General features: G+C 41.9%; 1 non-coding gene across 1 annotated transcript; it reads right to left on the reverse strand.

Moving 5' to 3' along the window:
• Positions 1-2,917: 2,917 nt before the first annotated feature.
• trnak-uuu (transfer RNA lysine (anticodon UUU)) lies at positions 2,918-2,990 on the reverse strand. The gene has a single exon. It is a non-coding gene; the product is annotated as a tRNA-Lys (tRNA).
• Between the last annotated feature and the right edge of the window lie 7,960 nt (positions 2,991-10,950).

Consider the following 10,950-nt stretch of genomic DNA (forward strand, 5'->3'; position numbering starts at 1 on the left):
AATCCTGTACAACGATTTAGTAGGTGATAGAGGTGGGTAAATTACAAAAAATTGTAAGCAAAAAAAAAAAAAAAAAAGAATATTTGAAATGTGTGTAATTACCTTAAGTTCTGAGGGGAGGAATAACACCTCCAAGAAATAAACAAAACATATAGAGTATAAACACAAGGACAGATGGAGGAGAGGAATTTCTGGTCATGTAACTAATCTGCATATACACACATACACGCCAATGCATATACATATACATGTCATTACACAAATACACAAACATCTACCAGCTGGCATTGTCAAGGAGGACACCATTAATCATGTTGCCTCTGTGGGAGACAAGGTCAAAAAGCTGTCAGTGTACAAACGTGAAGGCAGATTCCATGCAGTGCATTTGTCAGCCTTGAAACGAACACCTGCCCAACAAAGCTGGATGTTTAAACTTATCTCATTATGGCCTTTGGAAGTTATTTGTTAGTCCCACAGGTGCTAAAACAATCCACAAACAAAGTTCTTTAGTGTGAGCCCAGGCCTTAAGCATCTGGAGGGACATAAAACATCCATGACGTAAGTTTGTTTTAAGGGATCGGTGCCAGAACGCAGAGATGACAGAAACAATGTCAGGGAGTGATACGGGCTGTCACTTTTTACATAAATCAGGTTGGACCAAAATAAATAGAATTATCTGGATGCAGAGAGGAACACAGGAAAAAGAGCTATAAATGGGCAGCTGGTTTTAAACGTAACTTTGTGTTGATGTAAGTCAACAGGGTTACTGCTAATGGTTTTAAATAATACTTTCAGGTCGTCGGAAAAGAACATGATGTCATTTTTAAAAAAGAAAAGAAAAAATATTTACAACCCCCTTGGAGGTGACAGCATTGGTTAAGGTTGCTACACTATATCTTCAAAATAAAAGCCTTGCGGTTGTATTTCCATGCACCTATCACTGTAGGTGTCGTAGTTCTACATTAATTTGAATTTGAATTTTACAATGATCTCACGCAATGAAAAGCGTATTTAAAACATGTAAAGTTAGCAGCTACTTGAGAAATCATGTAGCTGCGTATTTTAAGTGTTTGTTGTTGTTGTTGTTGAACTTCCCAAACACTAACAACTCACTTTAAAGATGCTACAGAGTTTTAGGATAAGGTTAGCTTTAACAGAAATACAGCATTGTGTCACTTGCTTCTCTAAGTCAGTGGTCATGAGGTAATTCCAGGTTAAGCTTGAACTAGAGCACTCCAAGGAGACTGGAGTACCCTTATCTGGTCTACCTCTTGACAGTGACACAGACAAGGTGTAAAGCTACACCGTACTTGAACAGGATTTTAACCCTCAAGTCTGAACTCTCCCTCTCAAGTTAAAACTTGTTCTGAATCATATAAAGATAATGGGCCCTGAGGGCTGTCTTTTATTCATAGATTCAAATCTATGTAAAATTATTATCTCGCTTTCATACTTTAAGTGTGTTACACTGGTCAGACACACTGTCTTTTGCTTCTTCACACATGGAGGCTTACCACCACAATCTGTGCAGGGTATCAGCAGATAAACTCTTTGGTGCCCCAGAGGGGGTGTAACGCTGTCTGTTTGTGTGTTTATCCAGAATAATTGTTTGTTTTCATTGTTTTAAGTGGATTATTTTTTTGTTGTCTCTGCAGAAACATCATGGTAATTACTGCCAGCTAATCAGAGGCAAAACGTAAGAGATTTGTTGCTCTGAATCACACTCCAGAGGCATGAGTTTCCCTCCGGAACACTCCGGAAATCTCCGGCAGATGTGTAGACACTGATGTCTTCATAATAATCAGTGTTTTCGCTCCTTCCTCCCGTTTGTGCTATCACACCCAGCTCTGCCCATCTGCCCCTCATGCCTGAGAGACAAGCTCTATCCATGAACAATCTGCTCCATTCCGGGGCCTGCACTCGCATTACTGCCCCATAAATCGCAGCTCCCTGGGGACGACTGGGAAGACAGTGCGAGTGGAAGCCAGATAGAGCTGTCTATAAACACTGCTGTTTCAGACTAGACCTGCAGGACATGAAGTCCCCTCAACCCCAAAGCTGTAATTCTGTTTAATTCCTGCATCCCAATCCCAATGTGGGTAGATTTTGAACGAATGTCAGCTTGATCACAGCTACTACTGTATGGCTGTTGTCGATACCTTTGGCTCATTCTTCTGGAATGGCCCATTTCACCCCACTTAGAGGTGAATAAAAAGCTCTATCCAAAGAGCTATATATTTCATGGCGTGTTTGCCCTCACAGTAAATGTCCCGGCCCAGCGTGAGCTGAGTGGACTTCCTCCCTCACTCCTGTTTCCTTGCCCTGATAGACCAAGGTCACTGCTTTTGAGTTGGACAGTCAAACGTAAAATTTAAACGTTTGAATGTCAATGCCTGACTATGATAGTTTAACAAATCAGTTGCTAAATCTCTTACCTGTTACACCAGCAGCTCCAATCCCATAACTTTTTTTCTTTCACTGCCTGATACCATCAAAACAGAATTTTGACACTGACAACAGGGAACTTTCAAACTCCTAAGAGATTGGATCACTACAAGGCTACGTGGCACTGCTTGATGCTTTTCCCATTTCCCTGGAGAAACTGACACTGATTCCTGTTTAGATACGATTCTTTCATTCTCCTGTCTGCTGTCCTCTCTCATCTGTGATGTCAAAATGATGATAATCCTATTGCCAGGTCCTCTTTTTGTACTGCTAGTAGTTCCTGAGGTTCTTTAGTAAATCCAAACCTCCAATCCAAGAAGTAATAACTAATTGATTAAAAAAAAGAGATTTTTAAAGTGTTTAAATTGACACAACACAAGCTGTGACAGAGAGGAATGAAGACAGATATATATATACAGTATAACCACTGTCATTAGTCATGTGTTCCCTTTGGGAAAATACAGAAGTAATCCGCCCGAACAGGGACTTGAACCCTGGACCCTCAGATTAAAAGTCTGATGCTCTACCGACTGAGCTATCCGGGCTCTGTGATGAGCACCACAGGAGAGCGGGATTGAACAAAATTTACATAAATGCATTTTCCTCTCAGTTTTGTGTTCTGGACCTGAGGTCAGTGTAGTAAACATGGTATGTAGAGAGAGGAGGGAGGTTATAGGATGGATAGGAGCTGTAGCTGTATAATTGACAGTTTTCCATCCTTCCTTTGTGACACTTTCTTTAATCTACCACTGGCATCAGCTCGTTAAGGCCAAGAAGTTCACACCTTTCTTCATGTTGTCTCCAGCTGTGTCCTCCCAGGGCCAGGGCCAGTCTAGGGTGTCAGGAAAGGCTGCCGGCTTCACAGGAACTTAACTCAGCTAAAAAAGACATAAATCACAGCTTGGAGGTGATGTTCTGAAGTGCTTATTAAGGTAGGCACTAATAAATGTGGAGAGAATAAAGGGCTCTCTCTACTTTTGAGCCTTGACTGTTTTAATAGGAGTAGCCTGTTGAGCTCTACTAATGGCCAGTGATTAGTAAAAGTTGGAGTGTTAACAAACACTTAGCTCCAGACTACAGCGGTTGTAAATAGGCCACAGCCTCAGTAAGCACCAGAATGTTCTGTTAAGTGCATGAAACAATCACAAGTTTAGAAGATTAAGGCCTCATTCTGACAGAGTGTAGTTAACATTAACAACTAACCATCTAAATGACAAATGAATAATAAGCAATAATGCATAATAAAAAACACTTTATCCTCTGAAGACTACTTCGTGCTCTAGGTCAGTTTTGGACCTTTTAGACCAAAACATTCTGTCTGTTTTATGTGGGATTTAAACATTATTACACTTATCTACATGTTAGTCATCAGGTCATCTGTAACTGAGCTCTATGTAACAAGATGGTTTATAGCTAATGAGTGAGTGTGTCCTAAAAATAAAGTGTATATTAAAGCCCCTACCGTTCCCTGTGCCTACACAGTACACTCAGTACTTCATGTAAACACTGCAAAAACCAGCATTAGGAAAGCTACTACTGGGCCTGGTGGTTAGGTTGACACACTATTGACTACAATGCTTTTCAAGCTTTCTTCAAAGTCGTATCATTCCACCAATTAAAGCCCTAACCACTGACAGACGTAACACTATTTTAAAACCAATTTCATCTCACAGCCAGGTGCAACACAACACCACAGCACAGAACTACAACATTACAAATCCCACATGGTTATCCTGAATTTTATTTCATCCAAAAGCCAAAAAAACATTTTTTTGTATAATAAAAAAATGTGATATTTGTGAAAGTTTGGCTCCCAATCTTGGGAAAACATGTGATTAACATTTAGCTGTTGTTGTGTAACTTCAAAACATACCTCGCTTCGCATTATAATTCCTCATGTAAGACAAGAGTTTTTGTTTTGAGAAATTGAGAACAGTTGGATGATGGAATAGAATGAGGGAAAAGGACAGCGGGAAGAAAAAGAAAAGTGCAGGCCAACCGAGATTAGGAAAGGGCCTGTTTTTCCTCTTCGTGTCAGTGCACTCCTTCACCAGAATAGATAGATAGTGACGGCCTGCCAGTTGGTTTTCATTACATCCTTTTCAGACTTATGCAAAAAATGGCACCGCCCCCCCTCCCAAATCCCCCTTCCGACTTCCTTGCAACTGAACACAGTTATCCTTCTGAAGGAAAGGTACAAAAAAAAAATCTGAAGGTGAAAAAGGCCTGAGGGGATGTTTTTCAATGTATTTTTCCAATATCCTCTTCAGACATGAAGTCTCCCACTGTGTACCTTTTTTTCAAGGCAAAACCCTGTCATCTACTCTGTGGGGGCTAGGCTGGAATGCCCCATCAATATTAGATCTGTACCTTTGCATTTTGTGTAACGCAAGCCCATGTGTGCTAAAATGAGTCTCCACAAGGGGGGAAGAGGAAGGCAGATGGGGGCAGGGTCTTTAGTTGAGGATATGGGAACAAGGTGGAACTGTGCTTTGTTTGTTGGCCTCTACGCATACCAACGCAAAATGAACAGCAATAAAATAAGGCACAGATGTGCATTACTGGCTCAGACATCATTTGGCCGAAGCCTGGGTGGAGGCCTGGTCACATGGAAATAAAAGGTGGATGATCTGATTCTCTTGGCCTCTACTCTCCCCGAAAAGCAGCCTGTTATCACTTCTACAAGCTGTGCAGCAATAGTGCACTGATTACCACAACCAGAACGTCTTTCCTCATAGTTTTCCTCACCTGACTTGGTTCAGTTACACCATGCTAAACACACAGGAAAAACACAGTTAAATAAAAAACAAACTTGTTCCTGCGTCACAGCCACAGCAGGCTGATTTGTTGGGGATAACACCAGTCCTGATTTTTTTCTGAGTAACCCTGCTCTTTGACCTCTCCGACTTTAACTTAGACAAAGCTTAACTGTCCATTAAATCAATCATGTAGAAATTCCTTTCCAGGTATGTTGCTGCTTTAAATCAGACCTGAGTGATCTGCTTGTTGAAAGGTACAAGGAGCTTTTGTAAAAATCAAAACCATATGATGAACTCAGAAACGTATTTTAACAAACAAATGCAACATTGACTAACTCTAAATCAGCCAAGGGCCTTCAGTTGTATGATTATTTTAAGATATGTATAGGCAATTAAAGCCTTTGATATTATTATACGTTTTTTTGTTGTTGTTTTTTTAGGGGGCGAGGAGGGTAAGCACTCTTTTAGACAAAAATTAATTAATTAATCTATAAATAAATATGAAATATTAATTCAGATTTGGAAATTGTTTGTTCATAACCAAGCAGAAGAAAATATCCTGTAAACAATTATTGTAGAAGACATGTATTTTAATTTTTTTAAATAATCCCACTAGCAAATGTACTCTAAGGTAACTTGAGTAACTAACAAACACTGACACCAGTTATCTTCACCTCCACCCCCACATTCAATCCATCGTTACCACCTTTTTTTTCTTTATTTGCCAACATTTGAAACAGGACTCCATTTATTGTAAGATATAACCACAAAGCCAATTCTCCACCCATGTAAGTTTAATACAAACCACTGTGGATGACTACTAATTAGATGAAAGGTGACCCACTGGAGATCACACTAAACCTCAATTAACCGTTTGTAATCTCTTTTCTATGCGGACTAAAGTTGTGACCCTCAAGTGCATATAGACGAACTGCACACGGTCATTTAACACCCACAATACATTTGAGAATCAGCCACAGTCCAGGGTGAAGTACTTATTTTCATCTTTGATGTGAGGAAGTGCAAGTGAGCAGTGCTGAGTGTGATTCAGCCTTTGAAAGGCACCCGAGCGAAAGGTGTGAGTAGTTAGCCTGTGGGCCCCCGCACCAGCAGGTCGTGTTTGAGAGCTGCTGGTTCTGTGTGACCATCCCGTGGTGTGAAAGTGAGGAGCTGGACTCATCCGAACCCCCTGCTGCAGCTCCCAACATCTGCTCACCCGCTGTAACCAATCAGTGGGCCGAGCCTGGAGGTGTGACGAATCAGCCGGCTTCGTGATCTTTTCAGGGGATTCTGCTGAAGGGGTTGGAACAAAAGACAACCCCCGCCAGTTGAAAAACTCTGCCATGGCATCCAACCTCCCCGTAGCCCTCTGGCTTTGATATTGTAGACCCCTGCATGGAAGAATATCCTGCCCTGTACTTACACCCACACACACCCCACCTCTATAATCTCTTGGATTATGATTGAAAAATGACATGGGTTTAAGTATTATTGATTGAGTCGACTTGACATACCTCTGTGTAGATTTCAGAGCAGTTGCAATTTCTTACTCATGTCAGCAGTAGGCCTCGCTCAGTTGAACCGCGCTCATTCACAAACGGCCTATCTTGAGCCTCATCTCTTATCTAGACATTCTTTCTCTTAAGATAACCTCTGACAGCTTGAAGACACACACACACACACACACAACCATCATGTGTACAGATTGACACAGTGAAAATTCCAATTGAAGACAAAGATTTCTGTCTCACCAGAGCTCAATCCCTGTGTTAATTTTTCAAAGGGGCGTTCATACACTCATTAATGAAAAAAAAAACGATTGAACCCAGCAGTCTTTACAAGAACCCGTCCAGACAGACTGTCTTCTGGACAGTCGATCTCAGCGGGCTAATGTCATGGCTCTCTCTGAACATCTAAGGAGTTGGCAGACAAGCAAAGAGAGGATTGGGTTCACTGAGTGAAGTGCAGAAGGTAATTATGGGATGGAGTAATGGAGAGACTGAGAGAAGAGACCGGGGGCTCACCAAAATATGTGGCTAAAGTCCCATTCACACAAAAGGTACCCGCACCGGGATGACATCCACTCCATCCACATGATAGGCCATGACCAGCTAGAATTACACCGTGCTGAAATATGTTGGTACATTCCCGTCTGCGGGATTCTGTGATCCTGTTGATTCTCAGAATAACATTAAACAATAAAAAAGACGAGCTGACATCATCCAGCAGCATCACACTATAACACATTATTCATGCTTTGCTAGATACACAACATGGCGCCATGATTTACTCCTGTCTGTCACTGTATCCATATCGATTCTGTTTGGAGATTTAATGTAATCTAAGCATGGGGGTGAATTTACCAACATAAAGGAATTCCATATTACACTCACATGGAGACTGGGTCACACACATTCATATAAAGATCAACAACTAGAGGTTAAAGGTCAGATTATATGATGTGGATCATTTTAGTCTGTTCTGTAAATCACTTTCAAAAGAAGTAAAGGTTGTCAAAATGAACACATTAATCACAATAATTGATTTGTGAAGATATCAGATTAAAGGTTTTAACGTATATCAAACCATGGGCTGAATCACCAGCACCATATATCCAATGTTTCCATCCACTTATATATACACAGTCCATACGAACATGGTTATTCGCACACATCTCAGGAAAGTTTTTGTTTCACAAAGCAGCTCAAGCTTTAATACCATCACAACTCTTTGATGTGTGGGTGGAGAAGATGCCTGTATGACATCAGGGCAGCCTTGCTGAGCACAGAGCATTAAGAAAATCAAAGATTAAAATGGTTAAGGCTAAATGGATTGTAAGGGACTGTAGACTGATTAATAACAAGATAACAAAAAAAAGTACCATCTGAGCTAAAGACTATAAATGTTGACCTTAAAATCAACTAATACACTTAAGAGAATGAAAGATGAAGGGGAAACTTACAGATCGTGACCAGAAGAGTAAAATGTTGAGCAATGGTTTGAACAAAGTCACCGCAGCAGCCAGCATTATTTTGGAAGTACCATGAGGTCTGACGCATTGTGAAAAAATGATTCCAGTTGAATGTTGAATTTCATTGGTCCAACAATGAATTCTGTGAGCACGTACTGCTCCAAGACATTAATCCAAGTGAGCAGGACTGAATTTATACTTTATGCTTTGGCAGGAACAAGAAGTAAGCAAGTTAGTATGAGCGTCAACAAACTCAGCTGTGTTCAATTTTAATATCCAAAGGGTTGAAAGGTCAAAATCAGAGATATTGAGCGTTAGATATAACTGTTGTCATCCTAAGAAAATCAAGTGTGTGGTACTGAAATCCTTTCTCCTTCACTTAACTCAGTTTGACCATCCAGTCATCAAAGACAGAGGCTGCCACCAAAGCCATGACTCTGGTTTCAGAGCAGATGTGCCCTGGTGTGGGTGATTACCTGGGGAAGCCGGGCCTCCTGGCAGGACCAGCTGCTCTCCTCAGAAAGGTGTCTAATGGCTATAAAATCAGGTTTGGCAGTTCATCATTACCCCTTGATTCTGTGCATTAGTCAGCGCTCTCTCTTTCATCCGCGGAGCTGTCAGCTCGGATTTATGTAATTGGTGTTATCTGGTGATGAGGCACTGACCTGCTGCCCTCGCCCTTTCCACCAGGCTGCCTCTCTGCTTCTCCTCAAGGCCCTGGATTGCTCCCCTCATGGATGTCTGGAGCCATGAGGTCTAGAGCTTCATACATACGTACAGGCCTGCTACTTTTACGCACCTGTGCACATTGAACTCTGCCTAACCTCCGGTGATGATGAGCAGAACAGGATCAGACCTGGTAGATCTTCTCACTGCTGGGGTTGAGGGTCTCTTATCTGGAGCCTTGTTGGCTAGGAACCATAAAACAGGAATGTAAACCTCTGTTAAATGGAAATATATCTAAAAATTTGTATATATATATATATATATATATATTTAAAGTAGTAATTTTTGCATCAAGTTTAATCTCCCATAACACTGGACAGGTTCTCTGGAACAAGTTCATGGTTTTCACGGAGGAAACGAGCCAATCCAACACAGAGAGGTCCTCTGCCTGGGATCGGACCAAAACCGTTGATTTTCTTGCTACAGGTTTGGCGTGCTAACCACTTAAACAATATTTTCCACTCCCAATTGGCCCTGGAAAACTGCAACCAAAACTGGATTTCTGTATATCTTTTTATATACAGTCCCTAGGTGAGGTATCAACACAAGAGGCAACAAGGCAAAGACTTGTCAGTGGAAGGAGGTGAAAAAGCAAAATGAAATGTAGCCGAGCCTAGAGCACCAACAGGAAGTGTAGAGAGCTGACAGGTAGAAAGGCCCGGTTTTACTGCGCCGGTGCTGAAAGTGAATTTCAAAATGGAGAGAGCAGAGAGGAGGAGAGTAAGAAGTGGGGAGGAGGTGAGTCTGAGTGGCTCACTGATAGAGTTTCAGTTCGAAGGCACAGTGGCTGGTGGGTAATTTATAGCACAGAGAGGCTTGTAGGGTGAAAAACATTATTTTAGCGGCCCCCACATCCTAATAGAAGCCAGATGTGGAAGGATTAACAAAGACCATTCGCCCCCTTCTCTTCTCTCTCACTGTGCTGCTCTCCCTCTCGCCCTCCCTTTTTCTCCCTGCTTGCTCTCACTCGATTCCCCACTGTCTCATTTTCTTTTACTCTCTCTTTCATACTCAATCTCAGGCTTTCCCCGGCCCTCCTGCATATTTTTCCTTTAGAGTGTGAGATGCACTGGGAATACGGCAGCAGTCAACACTCTGGTTTTTGAGGTGAGACTTAGGAAAGCGTCACTGAGTCTTTGCAAACAGATCCTCTGTTTATGCCTGCAAACGGGAGCTCGTGGTTGCTTATGTCATTTTACTCCAGGAGTTGGACGGAGTTAGCAGGCCACATGTCTGGCAGGAACAAAACAGCTTAGTATTATTTTACAGGTCCTATCAGAACATAATTCCAACTGGAAAGGTATTATTAACCAGTACACAGATACTGTTGTAATATGCTGCCAGAATCTTCAAAAGCTCATAATTGTGACTTTGTGGCAGCCTTGCAAAAGCCATTACCTGCTATAGTTTCGCGGGGCAACCGATCTGCCACACGGCAGACATGCTGAAACTCATATTGAGTGTGTAAGCCAACTGCAGCGCCAGAAGACAGTCAGATGAGAAACAAGGGCAGATGTTTCAAGTCTGTTTGAGTGCAATAATCAGTAAAATGTGTTGAGAGCCGGAGCTGCCAAAGAAAACGTTCTGTTTTTCTTCCAAGCAGAGAGATAGCTGTTCCAAAGTCAACACATTATGTAAATTAAAAAGAGATTATTTTTCACTCTTCCCTTCACACTTACATCATCACCTGGAAATAAAAGCTTGATGTCGCAACCAACGACGCGGCCTCAGAAGACCTCACTTGCCGAGATGAAGAGCACAGAGTCAAGGCAGGTGCTTCTGGAAACGGTTAAGTTCAAGATTACTCTGTGGCAACTTTTTTCTCACATTTGTGTGGGTGCATGTGTGAAAGCAGCAGGGGCAGAAGCTCGGAGAATGACAGTGTGTCTGTGGCAATCAGAAACTCAAACTCTCTGATCTCTGCTCGGAGACTCCTGCCTCCCAGCTGTCACTGTGCCTCTGGCATCCTACTTGGCCTCTTGCCCTCCTCTCGCTTCCTTTGAAGACAGCTACTCAGGAAATTGAAAGCTGTTTTCAAACAAAGATGAG

The sequence above is a fragment of the Cynoglossus semilaevis genome, chromosome 4, assembly GCF_000523025.1.
Source record: "Cynoglossus semilaevis isolate Cse_v1.0 chromosome 4, Cse_v1.0, whole genome shotgun sequence".
Taxonomy (NCBI): domain Eukaryota; kingdom Metazoa; phylum Chordata; class Actinopteri; order Pleuronectiformes; family Cynoglossidae; genus Cynoglossus; species Cynoglossus semilaevis.